Here is a 16,141-nt window from a genome sequence, read left to right on the forward strand (position 1 = left end):
ATTGTGTAGTGCCTTTTTAAGTGTTTAGCAGTGTATATAGCATTGTTGGTTCGAAATGTTTTTATCACTGATACATCGTTGACTAGTTCTGGATTACAGTTCACTCATGACCTCGAGATTTAAATATTCAATGGCAATGTCGACATTGCAGCCCTGACCCCATTTTCTTCATTCTGGCTAACAACACGAACCCTGACACTAGCAGCGCTACATTTTATGCGGGTATACAAATACCAAGTGAATTGGATGGAAAGACAGTTGTGGCTAGATGAATTCGTACAGTGCTGCGTGTTTCATGTGAAATATGGGGGTTTGGCTACCAGGAGGGAAAGACAGTCATGGCTAGATGAATTGGTGCAGCGCTGCATGCATCATGTCAAATTTGTGGGTTCGGTTACCACCAGCAGCATTTCTTCTACTTCCATTCCTTTTCCTTCACAAAAAAGTCATGAAAGCTACAGAAAGGTTAACACTCAGTCATAATTTGTCATGCTTCAATGGAGCAATATCCTCCGTGGTTTCTTTGCCATGAGTCTTGGGTTAATGAGTGGGCGAGGGTGCTAGAATGACGCGTTGAATAAAGCTTCTTTAGCTGCTGGTTACAGTTCTTATAGGTAGTGTACACCACAAAGGTAAACGGTACATAGACAGAAGTGCCGACTGTCAACTGAGATGTTATTATTCAATGTGCCGAATTTACACAAGCAAGTGAAAGAGCTATCTGAAAAACATTAACTTCTGAAGATAGAACAAGAAAAGCAGACGAGTGGGCAAAAAATGAACTACGCTGGAAATTGAGATACAAAAAAAATATGATTGCATCACAAATACAGGCCGTCCACGTGACTTCCAGAAAAACTTTAGCTCTTTTTCTGATAGGGCAGTCAGAAAGGTATCTGCAACGTCAAGCGCAAGATGTGGCATGTTGACTCCACATAAAAGGTTGTGTACGAAATTTCTCTTTCACGCGGCGCTTGTCATGGGGCAGACTGCCAGATGCCTTCATGAGAGGTTGTGCGAACATGTATATAATGTGCGCAATGACAGAGAAAGTTTTTTTGGCACATCATGCTAGCATGCGTGGCTGCACTCCTTTGTTTGAAAGAATGTCAGTTATTCACAAGCACAGGGATGGTCTTACCCATATCATACTTGAAGTAGCACAATTGGCATGGGAGCAGAGTGCATGCATCAGCAAGCCATCCATTGCCTTATCAGAAAGAGAGCTCAAGTTTCTGGGAAGTCAAACCTACAGCGAGCATTTTTTACGCAACTCTACATTTCTTCGTGTGCCTCTTGATGGTCTGCTTTGTTCTCCTTTTTAGTAGTTATTTTTCAGATAGCTGTATCACTATTGTGTGTATTCAGCAATAAAACCTCCATTGGTAGTCAGTGCTTGTGTCTACGTCCTCGTTTAACCTTTGCACTGTACACTCACGATAATGGATCAACAACTAGCTTAATAAGCTGCCCTTGTAAATTCTTATAGGAGATGCTCCTTCAAGTTTGTATTCATGGCTAATTTTCCCTTGTGTGCATGTTTTAGTAATAAGCTAATTTGAAATATTAATTAAAACCTTTTATAACATCTTGTTTGGTGAAAGTATTTTAAGAGTTTGTGAACTCTGGTCATGATTATCTGTTTATCTTGGCTATTGCAGGACAAAAGGATTAAATGTTACCCCTGTCCTGTGTCAAATCCATCTGATCAATTCTCTAACCTCGGTCTTGTCACGCACCTAATGCTTTCATGGTGCAGTTTGCTTAAATTCTCCCATCTGATGACTCACGGTTCAACTGTTTGATATTATTTCATGGAAATGGTTGCGCTTCAGTGCTGTTGCATATTGTTTCTTGTGTATTGTTTGATGTCGAAGGTTGATGCATGCTTTTTTAAACATCAGGTACCCAAATAAATTGTGCAATGTTGCTGCAAGGAGCCTCGTAAACCAGTACCCAGCACTGAGGGACACATTGCACCTTGGCCATGTAAGAGCATTTTCTTATAACTTTTTTTTTATTTCTTTTGCACTTTTAGATGTTAAGCATATCCAGGCCAAGGCAGCCGCATTTCGATGGGGGCATAATGCAGAAACACCCGTGTACTTAGATTTAGGTGTATTTTAAAGAACCCCAGGTGATCCGAATTTCCGGAGTGCCCCACTACGTCATGCCTCTTAATCAGATCATAATTTTTTTTACATTAAGCATGCTGCCAAAGACTTTCTTAGTACTTTGTAAAGTTTATGGCCATCCTTGCTTGCAGCTGTTCAGGTCTGTGTGCTTGTGATTGAGTAGAGATTTCGTGGTTTTAAAGCTTTGCAGCTTAACTAAATATGAAGATATCAACAGCACCTCTGCACCTGGCATGCATATGGCCACCTCTTGTAAAATTAATTGCATGCTCAGCTAAATATGTATTTGGTTAAATAATATATTTTTGTACCTGTAGCCGTTTTGACCAACACCAATACTGAAAGTAATTCTCAGATATTGTGTTGGAAGGTGTGCTAAAACAACTCACTTGGTACATTCTGGAACATGAAGGAAACAGTGCAAAAAGCAAGCTAAGGTCAGGGCAACTCCACGTTTAACTGTACTGTGCTTGCAGTTTCTTTCAAAGCCTGAAAACTGGAAGTCATTGAACTGATTATTCAAAAGAATAGCGCAAAGTAGCAGGGACAAAGACAGAGGACGACGAGAATATTTTGAATAATCATGATTCTTTTGAATAATCATGACACACCAACTAGCCCAGCTTTCTGCTTTGATTGCAGTCATTGAACTGTTGATTAGGTATGTAAAGTCAATTGCTTTCATTTCATTCCAGTTCTCATGGTATATGTGCCTAAGAAACAAGTACAAAAACATGCGAAAGTGAATGCCACCAGGATGCCCTGAAGTCGATGCAGAAGTGAAAGCAAGAAAGGCAAGCGAAATCGTGACACATGCTCAAAATCTGGATTTTGAAGACGGGTGATCAGCTGCAAGTTTGCATGCATATTTCACTAGATAAACTGACTCTCCTTTCTTTGTTATGTGGCTTAGTTGAAACATTTAGTTGCTTCTCTTGATGTACTTGTTCGTTTCATTTACATTTTTTCTTTAAAAAATGCAAACATGCAATCTAGCTATAGCAACTATATCTGCAATGCTGTCACCAGAGATTTTGTAGGTGATCAAAGAACCAAAATATCATATCGCATCGCCACCTTGAACCTAGAGTGAAACATTAGTTCAAGATGTAGTGGTAGGTGCATTTATAGATTAGTAATACAGCATTCATACTGTAATGTATATTGATATACATGCTAAGATGTAGCGAAAAGTGTGTGGCTATGCTGCTCTGACACTTCAGTTGTTTTAACCTTTCATTGATGAGTTCTGCATACAGCATACCAAAAAATTATAATTTTTCTTGCTGATTTTTGGCATTGAGTAAGAAGTTTCTTGTTAAATGTATTGAGCCAACACTGAATGACTGGCAGCTAGTGTCATTTGTCGGTTTAGAGCAGAAACACAAGATGGGAAAAAAAGACATGGGACTCGTTTTCTTTGGAAAGCACGGTCAGGGGAGACAGACCAGTGCAAGATCTGCTGTAGTGACCTCAGACACACAATGCAAAGAGCTCTCTGTATAGATTCCAAACGCAGCCATATGTCGCTTGGGGAGAAGCCCACTTCTTCCCCTATACTATAAAGGAGTTTCTACAAAATATCCTTTATTTTTGTTGATTATGCTTATTCTCAATGTCTTTTGCACATTTAGGAAAATAATTTGTTTTGTATTTATATGCGTGGTCATTAAAGGGTTAGACAAATAAAGTGGTTCCAATGAATGTGAATGTATAACTTTAGCGACTCTAGTCGCAATGTGTTGATCATTCCACAATCTTTGTGAGAGCACGAAACAGGAACTAGGCAGCATGAAAATCACTCAGCAGTACCAAGAAGGAAGCTTCAGCACTTATACAGTACTGCAGAATACACTTCTTCTATGCTGTACCTGTGGTGTCCTTTTTATTATGTGGTCTTGATCCCACTATGGGGAAATAACGCTGCTTTGCAAGTGCATTGCAGTACTTTAATACTTTAACTGCTTGCTGCAAAAGGAAAGTGCCATTAGAGTATTACATAAGGATCATGTGTTATGAGGCAGTTGCTAGACGTGGTATGTCACAGCACTGAGTTGCCGGCGGCCATTATAATTAGCTGTTTTCTGTGGCATTGTTAACTTGACAGAACATAGTGAGCATTATTTGATCAATAAACAATACTACATAATTCTGGCCCTTATTTGGAACTTTGTCTCATCTCTGTGATGCGCGCAACCCGCTTTTGATGTTACTGAGATGGAGTGACTCCTTGCAAAGCAGCAGGGTAGTTCTGTTAATGATGCTGTCATTCACACTTACGCAGATTGTTTAGTAGGCATTAGCTCAGTGCCATTCCCCCATAGAATCACAGCTTGCATTTCATTCATGTATAATAGAAACATTCTGTAGATTTCATGTGAAAATGTGACATTGGAGGGCATTATGCTATAAGTTCACAGCAGTGAGCCCCATTATTGGAAGACAGCTGTTGTCTCAAATTACTTACAGCAAAGTGAAGCCATGTACATTCTTGCCTTAACTACTGCAGTTTAGTATGGGCCACAATGACCAAAACAAACATAAATAAGGTTCTCGTATTGCAAAAGAAAATTGTTCGAATAATCGCTAATTTTGATAATACAACTACCTCCAAATGTGCTTTTGAAGCACATAACATTGTCCGCGTCAATCATTTGTATAACTTTAAGTTGTTACAAAAAATTTATTTCTCAATGGCATCCACTGCCGATTTTTATTCTACTCTGGCATCTTTGGACATGCGTCGTGCTAACATACTCACAAGACCTAGTAATACATAGATTATACCATGTTTTCGCGCTAATTATAAATTGCAAATGTTGTCTTATAACCTGCCCCATGTTCTAAAAGGGTATACCAAAGCTGAGCTGCGGAAATATTTTGTTGAAATGTGATTTTATGTGTTGAAATGTGATTTTATGTCTTTGCTAGTAGATGCTGCATGTTTGCTTGGTTATTACTTATTGTTTCTGAACATAAGTGTGACCATTTCAGCGTTTCGATTTTACTGTTCAAATTTTGTGCAAAGATTATGACTCTGTATGCATAAATAGTGAATGTTTCTCTTTATTGAATGTGACTATTCTATGTGTGTCTGTTGAAGATTTCCTGCACCACTCGTGTGCTACTGCTTGTAGGGGTTTCCTGGACACGGTCAAGCTGTGCAGGCAGCTTTTTGCCAAAAACCTACCCTCCAGTTGAATCTGGAAAATGAACTTATAACCTTATACTTATTTAAGTATGTTCTGCCTATTGTGTATCCACATGTGTGGGCTTGTAATATGCCCTGAAGGCAAGGCCATTTGTGGTTCGTTCAAAAAGAACATTTACGGATGCATTATAGCTATTCTCAGGCTCCTCTCTTCCTGCTGTAAACTGGATTCTCTGCTTATAAGAAATAAGTGTTCCTTGTGATTACTATATGTGCCCTTGCTAAAGGTTACTGTGATGTGTTCATGTTCTTATTGAATAAAATGTTTACAAAGTTTTAACAGTTGTGCTGTTCTTTCAGATCTTAACCGGAGCAGGCAGCATTTCACGCAAACATGGAGGCAGTGCTAATGGAAACATTTAGGAGGTGAGACAACAGTCTTTTTTGACAAATTGGATGAAATGATGGCCAAGAAGTTGCACTTTCGAAACATGGGATGTACTTACTATGCCGGCACCACGGGGATATTGAACTGGCGCTATTTATAATGTCCGGTTTTGCATTTATCTGGCCTTTAGGCATATTTCTTTTTCTCCATTAGCATCGATGCTGTATGATTGCTTTGTTTTGGTAAGATTGTAAATTTGTCGCTTAATATCAATATTGAAATTTAATTCCTCTGTCCATGTATGCCTCCATGGCATATCGAAATAAATGAGCCCTTTGTCGTGGCAAATGATTAAATCCTTATTCAAATGCCTGAAATGCTAAATTACCTCATAATCTGAAGTGAAGGCACTAAAATGACGGAGGACAAAGAAGAAACACACATACACACACAGGGCGCCACTTCCAACAATGTTTAATCAGGAAAAAACGCCATTGATTTATACTAGAAGCGCAATCACAGTTTCTCAGGGTGCATTCGCGTTCAGGTAAAGCAGTTCTTTGCGTAACATTGATATGGATGCAACACTTACGCAGTTATCAGCTGTTTCAATGATTCTGTTGGCCTCAATTATTAATCTAACCCATTTGTCACGGCTTCTGGCAACCACAGCGCAGGCGTGGAAGTCTGGCTTACATTTGCAATTTCTACAATGAATTGCCAGGTGGCCCTCCCTCCCATTGTTCACTTTGTTAATGTGTTGCCTCAGCCTGTCATTCAGGCACTGCTCTGTTTGGCCCATGTACTTTTTACCACAATCTAAAGGAATCTCATAAACAACTCCTGCCTGACAATCTACGTATTTGTTATCGTGTTTAGTAGCACAGGCCGGTGCCTTGCGGGAATAAGGGTTGGTCGTTCTACAGAGCTTAGAGAGCTTGCACGGGGCAGAAAACACGACATTTACGTTAGCTCGCTTCGCAATCTTTTTCAAATTATGCGACACGCGGTGTATGTAGGGTATGACAGCAACTTTTTCTTTTTCGCGAGGCGACTCCTGGTCCGGTTGGCGGATTCGCGACTTCTTCAGGATTGTTTCCGCTACGGACTCTAAAACAGGTTGCGGGTAGCCTGCCTCTTCCAGGCGGTCAATCTGCTTAAGAAAACTCGCCGCAGCTCGATGTGGACAGGACTTCTTAGAAACATTCAGCAGGCACAAGTCACCCCGCGAAAAAGAAAAAGTTGCTGTCATACCCTACATACACCGCATGTCGCATAACTTGAAAAAGATTGCAAAGCGAGCTAACGTAAATGTCGTGTTTTCTGCCCCGTGCAAGCTCTCTAAGCTCTGTAGAACGACCAACCCTTATTCCCGCAAGGCACCGGCCTGTGCTACTAAGCACGATAACAAATACGTAGATTGTCAGGCAGGAGTTGTTTATGAGATTCCTTTAGATTGTGGTAAAAAGTACGTGGGCCAAACAGAGCAGTGCCTGAATGACAGGCTGAGGCAACACAATAACAAAGTGAACAATGGGAGGGAGGGCCACCTGGCAATACATTGTAGAAATAGCAAATGTAAGCCAGACTTCCACGCCTGCGCTGTGGTTGCCAGAAGGCGTGACAAATGGGTTAGATTAATAATTGAGGCCAAAAGAATCATTGAAGCAGCTGATAACTGCATAAGTGTTGCATCCATATCACTGTCACACAAAGAACTGCTTTACCTGAACGCGAATGCACCCTGAGAAACTGTGATTGCGCTTCTAGTATAAATCAGTGGCGTTTTTTCCTGATTAAGCATTGTTGGAAGTGGCGCCCTGTGTGTGTGTGTGTTTCTTTGTCCTCCGTCATTTTAGCGCCTTCACTTCAGATCATGCTTAACCAACACGCCCAACTATCCATCCTTACCTCATAACTTTGGACATATTGCAGCTGTTTAGTATGCCTTGTAAACTGAAGCATAATGTTTCTCAAGGTTGGCCATTGATTCCAATTTAGCAAATCAGACTGTTGTCTTCTGTTTTTGCCAGGTATAGTCCATTGATGCATTTGAGGTTAATACAGTGATAGTAGTGAAATATTTGCTCTTGGTGTTTCACTCACTGTAGTGCTATGTGCTGAGTGTTTTTTTTTAGTTGTTTATAGTATTGCAGTTTATCATAACATATAATGGTGGCTGAATAACTAGGTATTTGTTGCACGTGCAAACTAAGATCTATTATGTTGTGAGCTTCCATCTTAGTGTAGAGATAGTCTATTGACTACTCAGGCAGAGGTCACAGCAGTTGCTGCAAAGGGTCTGGTTAAGTACCACGAGGTAGTTTCACCAACTCTTGTGATGGTAATGTACACCACCATTGTCAGTCTTCAGATGACTACCCTAGGATGGGTCACTGTTGCCATTCCAAAGGGGTACCGCTGACTACCAAGGGGTACTTGCATGGAACACTGAGGTACTCGCATCAACTCCTGCTTTGGGAGTAATACATACACCTCAGTAGGTCTTGCGGGAGAGAGTCACTGGTACTGTGAGGGAGTCGCCCGCACTGTATTTCCAAGAGAGTACGTGTTACCACCCAAAAGGTCATCATATGTGCGACGAGCAGATACACCCCGAAAAGAGTTGCTTGCGACTACCTTTTTTTTAAGAGTGTGCCATCAGATCCTGGTGCCTTACATGGCTTCGACAGGTCCATTGCCGCAAAAATTCCTCCATAGTGAAAAAAAGCTTGTATACCCTCAAAGTCGGAGAGCGTGGGCGGCGTGCCTGCCTCCGCGAGATGGCAGTTGTGAACAACGAAAGGTGCAAAAAAAGTGTGGGCAACAGTTTCTGCAAATACTGCTGGTGTCTGGCCCGATGCCAACAGGGCCAGGTTGCGGGTTCTGGAGGGTGCCGACCACCGAAGGTGCGCCTAATAGAGGCCTAGGACGACGAAGGTCCGAGAGAAGAGCACCAGTCGATCCAGCGACCACGTTCTAAGCGGTGTTTATGGCGCCGAGCTACTGCAGTAAGGCGTTGGGCCTCTAACCGAAGGGTATTTGATGCAGGGTCACGTTCTCATGCAAGTTCTGCTTGAAGACGCGATGCCGAGAGACGCAGAAGTTGCAAATCAGAAGTGCTTCGCGATTCATCAACCCACGGCTCTCGTGCTGCTTCAACTAATGCCGCCTTAAGACAATGGGACAGGTCCCGCATGGAGTTTTATAGAGTGCTTTCTGATTCCGCCCTGTATCGATCCCAGTCCACCACTCGACATAGTCGGCGGAGGCGGCCTATTCCGTCCGAAGATAAGCCAAGGTGAATCAGATGATGGTCGCTACCCCAGCAGTCGGGTTCACCTGACCACAGGACGGTCGTCCTTCCGAGCCACCAAGATAAGTCCGGTGAGTGTGGCGGTGTGCGAGGGTGGTCACGCCGACGAGTAGGCACTGAGGCATTATTAAGCAGAGTGAATTGGCCGTCCATTAATGTGTCCAGCACACAGGTACCACGCGTACTGGAAATAGCGCATCCCCATGTGATGTGGGGCAGGTTAAAATCTCCTGCTACCATAATGGGGCAACCAGGATGTTTCTGTCTAGGTGCCCCAACCAGCCGAGACACAACCGAGCAGCACGACCGCTGATGGGGCGGGCATAGTACGAAACGATGTCACCGTCCGCGCGTCGGATACAAACCAATACGGCCACGTCTTCTTGCCCTAAAGTGTAGCACCATGAAATATCAACGCAGGTCTGATGAAGAGTGCATCTTACATAAGCTGCAGCCTTTCCTGGAGGGACATCGGGCGTAGCATTCGTACGGCCCAACATTGAAGGCGATGAATATCCTAAAAATCCTGAAATGGGTGGCACGCCGTTTGATTCTTGAAGGAGTGGAGCCCAAACACGCAGCTTCCCATATCTTAGAAACCGATTCACCTTCCTACCTTCTCCGCGATGCCGCTACTGTTTCATTTTAAGATGCCTTCTGGCGCACTTGAAGACGTACCAGCCACCATAGGATAAGATTGGCTAGTAGAACCGAGGTGCGATGCTGGAGATGTTGCGCAACGAAGCGCATGAGTTCTTGGCGTGAAAGTGGGTTCGACACAGATGCCGGGTTACCATATGGGCAGGACTAAACGTGGACGACGACTGCGACGACCGCGCTCCGCCATGACGACGCCGGAGCACTGTATGGCGTTCTTTGAGACATTGGATTTCCTTTTCAAGGGCGGCCAGGCGAGCGTCGATCTCGAACTCTTGGTTTGCCAAAGGAAACGTCATTTCTTCTATCGATTGTCATGCCCGTTGTGGTCGTGAAGTGGACGACCTAACAGCTGCGCTAAATGTAGGAGTGGAAGCATGACTTGTAACTGTACTTGCTATTGTCACCTGGCTAGCGTTCTCTTCCAGCGAGGCCAGATTGGCGTAACGGTTGTACACAGAGACTTGTTTCATTAAAGGATCTCGAGTGGTCCTTGCTGGCTGTCGAGAATGGCGTTGTCGAGCCTTCTTAGAGGCCTTCAACTTCGTAAGACACGTCGTGGAAGTGATGTCATAATCGTTTGTTTGGCATAGGCCGCATCTAAACGATGCTGACGGTTCAGGCTCCATGGTGTCGTTCTTGGGTGGGTAGGGGCAGGATGATTTCATGTCATCATCATCATCATCAGCCTTGTTACGCCCACTGCAGGGCAAAGGCCTCTCCCATGCTTCTCCAAACACCCTGGTGTCCCTGTGTAAAGCAAGAGCTGCAGTACACAACGGAAGGCTTAAAGGGACGCGGGCGCAATACACAGCCATAATACAGGATACGTTGAGCTGGAGAATCAGGACCTTGAAGCAAGATTAGCCACGTATGAGCGCTGCCTAGATAGCGAGCAGCCACGACCTTGTGTGTGGGACACGATAGTTCCTGCAGGAGCCTCTCGGGTTCTTCGTCAAGGCCAACACCATTATCCACGTAGCGTCCTAAATCGGTACCACTGGCGAGGTACGCCTGGACTGGAACGACACATCCTTGCGAGACTTGTATTTGTTGCAGTCCTTCGAGTTTATAAACTAGTGCCATAGCAGACACCCATACTGAGATCGTATTGGTAGGGTTGTGTAAAGCGAAAGCTCGAAAACGGGAAGTCTCGGGGCAGGCGTCCAGGGCCACTTGAATGATACGGCTGTGCAGAGTGGAAGTGGCATATCTACCACGAGGCTTGATGACCACTTTTTACCACGATGTCGTTGCCGACACCGGAGACGTACGTGTCCTTCGTGCGTGCATGCCTTGTGATGATCGAGGTCTTTTCGGGGCTGCTGGAGCTACATATTCATCCGATGGAAGGCCAGTAGCTTCCTTCGTTCTCAAGGCCGAGGTGCGCGCCATGACAGCAGGGCTGTTCTGCTCCATGTTGGTGGTATCCATCCTCAGGGTACCACCTTCACGCGTTGCACTTGTCCCCACAAAGGAGACGTTCCTGACTTGGATCGCAGTCGCATCGGCAATGTTCCGCTCCCTCGACACAGCGGACAGCAGTTTGGATGCTCCGCGCCGACGCAGCGACTGCGGCGGGGGCACTCGCACTCGCGAAGCCGCGCAAGCACTCGAGCTGGACGACGCAGCAGGAGGGTGTAGATGCCAACGTACGTTGTCGATAGGCGCCAGTAGTAATTATGAACCGCCAAAGCGGTCAATAAACAACAGAGTTCCAGTAACGGTGTGATAACCAGCAAACGGAGCGATAATACGGAGCTACGGAACAACACGGCCGAGCGGAACGAGCGCTGGAAACGTCCCCCGGACCGTGGTTTCTTGATCCGTGTGCACACACGCGGTCTCGTGCATAGTCTGATTATGCTAGCATATGGCAGAACATTAATAAATTTCACTGCCAACACGACAGATATTGGGCCTCGTTTTATTGACTTCGTTTCGGAAAAGAACGATTTTTGTATAACTTGGTTTGATACACGCTCAGAAAATAAACAAAAGTGAAAGCTTCGTTACCTGTACACGGCTATTAAACAACACAAACGTTCACATGCAGTGAAATAAAAAAAAAACACAAGATAACGCTAAGGCCGTTTTATGCACACACAAATAAAGAAGATTTTTGTATAATGCTCTAATAACCAAAGTGTAGAAGTGCTTCTGATATACGCACTGAAATATAGCACAAAACTGGTCCACGTGTATGACATCGTCATGAGAACTAAAGAAAGCGAAAATTCACTGGCAAGATTCTTTTACTGAAAGCCATACCAAAAAAAAAAGCAGGAATTTATATACTTGCACACCAGATGAAGAAATGGGTGCCGTGTTCATTAATACTGAACAAAATGAAAAAGCAGGCACGGTAGAACAAAGATAACATTGTACTAAAAACGGCAAGAGACATTTTCACATTATTTTCCACGTGGCCACTACTTGAGTAACGGTGGCAAGGGTGAGCAGAAGGTAGTCAGCTTTTGCAACAGCACATCGAAAACATTCCCAGTAAGGCCTATTTCTAAATCATATACTAAATGAAATGAGCCAAAAACACGAATTTTCTTTCACCACGAATACAATCCATAGCAGTAAAATTATCTCACTTAAGGCATTAGGTCATGCCTTGTATACTGCGCTTTCCTTTGTGTAATAAAGACTAACTGCAAAAATCTAACTGGAACCACTAACTGGAAAAGCGAAACGAATAAGAAGAATCGGCAGTGACGACCACAATTATATCCACCACCTAAATGACCTTAAAACAACGCTATCAGAAGGAAACTATCCACAAGTTTCCCTCGAAAGAGCTTACGATGTCGCGCCAAGATTGGAGAGGCCGTCTGAATTATCAAAGAAATAAGCTACACCAGAATCTGACTGACCGCCAGCCTTTATAGCAAAATATTCTAATGCACTGCCAAACATAAAAAAAAACATCCTGCGAAATTACCACCTAATGTAATTATGTAACGAGAGACTGAGACAAGCGTTCACGGATATACCTAGGGTTTCCTATCGCCGAAACCAGAACTTTATATACAGGTTAGTGCACGCAAAAGTCAGCCAACAGCATTCCCCCGTAATAAAAGCATGCTGTCGCCCGAGGTGCAAAACCTGCAGACACAAGTTCAAAGTGTCATTAAAATTAAGAGCACCGGAAATAGCTATACACACGAAGTCAAATATAGCTTCACTTGTACAAGTTCGCATGCGATTTATATACTTGAATGTTAATTTCGTAAGAAACAATATATCGGTGAAACAGGACAATAAGGAACGTCAGATTAAACGGACATCGCGCGGACACAGCTAAAAAGCTTCCCAAAGCAGTCGCCGAGCATTTCAACCAACCAGGTCATAACATTGATGAACTTAAACTCTACATCCTACAGTCAGATTTCCGTTCTGAACGAGAAAGAAAATACAGAGAATGATACCTTATCCATAAGTTCAAGAAATTGCAACCAATATGCATAAACGTTTCAAAGGGAGCTTTAGAATCTATTCCCTATGCTAAATTTCAAGCTATATGCAACACTTAGTTCGGTTTCCCAGCGTTTCTTTTTTCGTTCTTTTCCTTTTATTTTCTTCTTTTCTTTTCCCTCGTATTCTTACCGTCTTTTTTTCTTTTATTTATTTATATGCACGATTTCAGTATTTTCTCTTTTTTTACGAGCACCGGTTTCTGCCGCTCGTTCTATTATCTCTTTCAGAGACACGATAGCCCACGACCACCAGGGAACAGGTAATAGAGGACAGCTGTGCACGCCGTTGAAACTCCGGCTGACACACGGGCGTTGACACGTGATAGACGGACGGCCCTGTCCCTGGCCTCGTGCACAGGTCTCCTTTATTCTCAAATCCGCACCCTCACCGCTAACACATCTTCGGTCGTTACCGCGCCCACCAGCCTTACACCCTGCCTTTTTAGAAGAACCCCACCTATATATAGTGTGTCGAGGAAACCGTATGTCGCCTTGAAGAAGACAAGTCCGCTTGTCGAAACGTTGGCTCCTGCTTTTACCTTGTTCTCGTTTTGCTCATCGTCTAAGCTCAGTAGAGTGATTTAAAGTGCTGTTCCAATTTCGAGTGGTGAAATCGGCAGGGTCATGGGTCGAGACTTAACGTTCGAAGCTGTAGCACGCAATATACCGGTACTTCTAATAGTTGGCGCCATTGGTTGCCCAAGTGGCCGCAATCGTTTCGGCATCCAAATGTTTTAAGCAGCCGTTTATTCATAAAACTCTTGATAGGTACCTCTGAAGCTTGTCGGCTTTATAGTCGTCATGGGATTTTGCAAGCAGCGGTCCTTCTGGCTTTGAGCGGACAAGTTTGTGAAGAATGCACGGATTCCACTTCTTGTGAATGATAACAGTCGCACCTGATTCAAGTGTGAGCGACGTTAGTTGCTGTCGACGTACCTAAAATACAATTAAGTTTACAAGGAGTTCAAAAGCCACAATAAGTACTGGGTGGATATGAATCCGGAATTATTCAGAAAAAGAATATGAAAAAAAAACACGTATTTGGCATCTAAATCTGCATCTAAGTTTCAGTATCACAATGCACGAGCCTTCGAACGGAAGTTTTTGTAGTGAGGTACAGAGGTTCTAATTGCAAAGCCTGGAATTATAACAATCCTAAAATTGCCGCAGAAAACTCTGAAAGAAGTCGTATTCTCGATTAAAACTTGAGCCAGCGTTCTTTTAGAATAATAACAAATAACATTTCCGCGTTCAAGCTGTATCCCAATAAAATCCTATGAAATAGCTCCTACTGTAATATTTCCTAAAGTTTATTACAAGACCATTCTGATCAGAAGATTATGTTAGTTTGTCCGTGAAAGTACCACTGCGGCAAGCATCCTGTCGTTAGAGGACGCCTAAATTGGAACGCGCGTTTTCAGAGGTATTTGACATGGTGACACATCTGTTCTATCTGACACCTCCATAACGGCGAAGCAATTTATTATTTGTTTCTATTGACCAGTGTAATCTTCCCACATGTGAACAGAAACAATCTTGTAACATTGAGTTTCCGCGATGAATAAGGGAATATGGCGCAAATAAAACATTATAGCTTCTAAATATGTCCTACTAAAGACGCTTATTATTGCATTTATTGTCGTATGTCTCAAATTATTTTGCGTAGTGGACAGGCATTCCCTCATTGATAGCCATAAGTCACGTTTTAGAAAGTTTGTATCTCCACAAAGGCTGAAACGTGTTAAACGTACCCTAGGTCCTCGTGCCTTTACGTGTGGTGTAACTACAATTACTACCTCGGCCCGCCACAACGTGAGACTGCAGCGTGAATGTTGCGGCAATAAATCACAGTACCCATATGTTTAATGATTGGAATTATGCCCTGAGTATAGCATATTCAACGAAGAACAAAAAGTTAATATAAGAGCTCCCTTATTAATCCACGTACATCCCTAGCATCCGTTGCAAAATCTGGTTGACACAAGTGATGTACTGGATTGAGTAGAAAATTAAATGCCCCACGTTGCTACGGACGGCTTCTCGGTGCTGCGTTTCGAATATACAGTCAATTTAGGGAGGTGCCGTTGAAATTGGATGGACACCGCAGACCATTGTGCTACAAAGTACAGCGAGCGCTGGCACACTAACGGTAAGGCGGGTTCGTCATGGCCGCTTAATATTGTCGCGTATACCCTGCTGAAGTATGCACGCTGAATGCGGATCCAGGCGTTTGTACTTGACGAAACGTAACCGTTGACGCGCGATGCCGAGACGAACCTCCTTTCTTTATCTGCCGTCCCCTTGCTGCGCCACACCATGCGGCACTACCCCCTCATCAAAAAAAAAAAAAAAGAAATAAAAGAATGAAAACATACATAGGCTGGACGTGAGAGCGCCGAGATGGCCTAGGATGACCACATAGGCTATAGTCACAATCACTGTGGTGTGCGATATAGTCACAAGGCGCTGAGAGACGAGCAAGAACAAAAAGTAACCTAAGCGGCTGAACACGTCGAATTTTAGGGGCTATAGTACGATTTGAACCCCACAACGTGCACAATCTCAGATTGCCGTTGTCGACGTCGGGGAGGCTGGCTTCGTAATTCACGTCACTAATTCGCTGCAACACTTTGTAAGGTCCGAAGTAGCGACTCAAAAGCTTCTCGGATAGTCCTTTTCGGCGCACGGGAGTCCAGACCAAAACTTGATCGCCAGGTTGGAACTCGACTTGTCGATGGCGGAGATTGTAACGTTGCGTATCGATGCTCTGTTGTTTCTTTATGTGCACTCTGGCAAGCTGACGGGCTTCTTCCGCGCGTTGCACGAAGAGTTCGGCATCTTGGGCGAAATCGAGGTGATCGATGTTGTCGCATGGCAGCATTGCTTCTAACATAGGGCCGTATAACGTAAAACTATTCCAATGTTTTTATTCCAATCTCCTGACGTCAAATTTGCGTAACCGCGGACGCAAGCACCGGGCGGTCACCCGCAGGGTTGTCTGAAAAGACC

At 43.8% G+C, this 16,141-nt stretch overlaps 1 protein-coding gene and 1 long non-coding RNA gene across 2 annotated transcripts in view; both read left to right on the forward strand.

The window, feature by feature from the left end:
• Positions 1-16,141, forward strand: part of LOC126519122 (uncharacterized) — a 148,578-nt gene that overhangs the window by 39,681 nt on the left and 92,756 nt on the right. The gene's annotated exons all lie outside the window — the stretch shown is intronic.
• LOC126519296 (uncharacterized) lies at positions 1,078-5,626 on the forward strand. Its single transcript, XR_007596551.1, has 2 exons — positions 1,078-1,989; positions 2,831-5,626. It is a non-coding gene; the product is annotated as an uncharacterized lncRNA (long non-coding RNA).

The sequence above is a fragment of the Dermacentor andersoni genome, chromosome 10, assembly GCF_023375885.2.
Source record: "Dermacentor andersoni chromosome 10, qqDerAnde1_hic_scaffold, whole genome shotgun sequence".
In the NCBI taxonomy this organism is placed as follows: Eukaryota; Metazoa; Arthropoda; class Arachnida; order Ixodida; family Ixodidae; genus Dermacentor; species Dermacentor andersoni.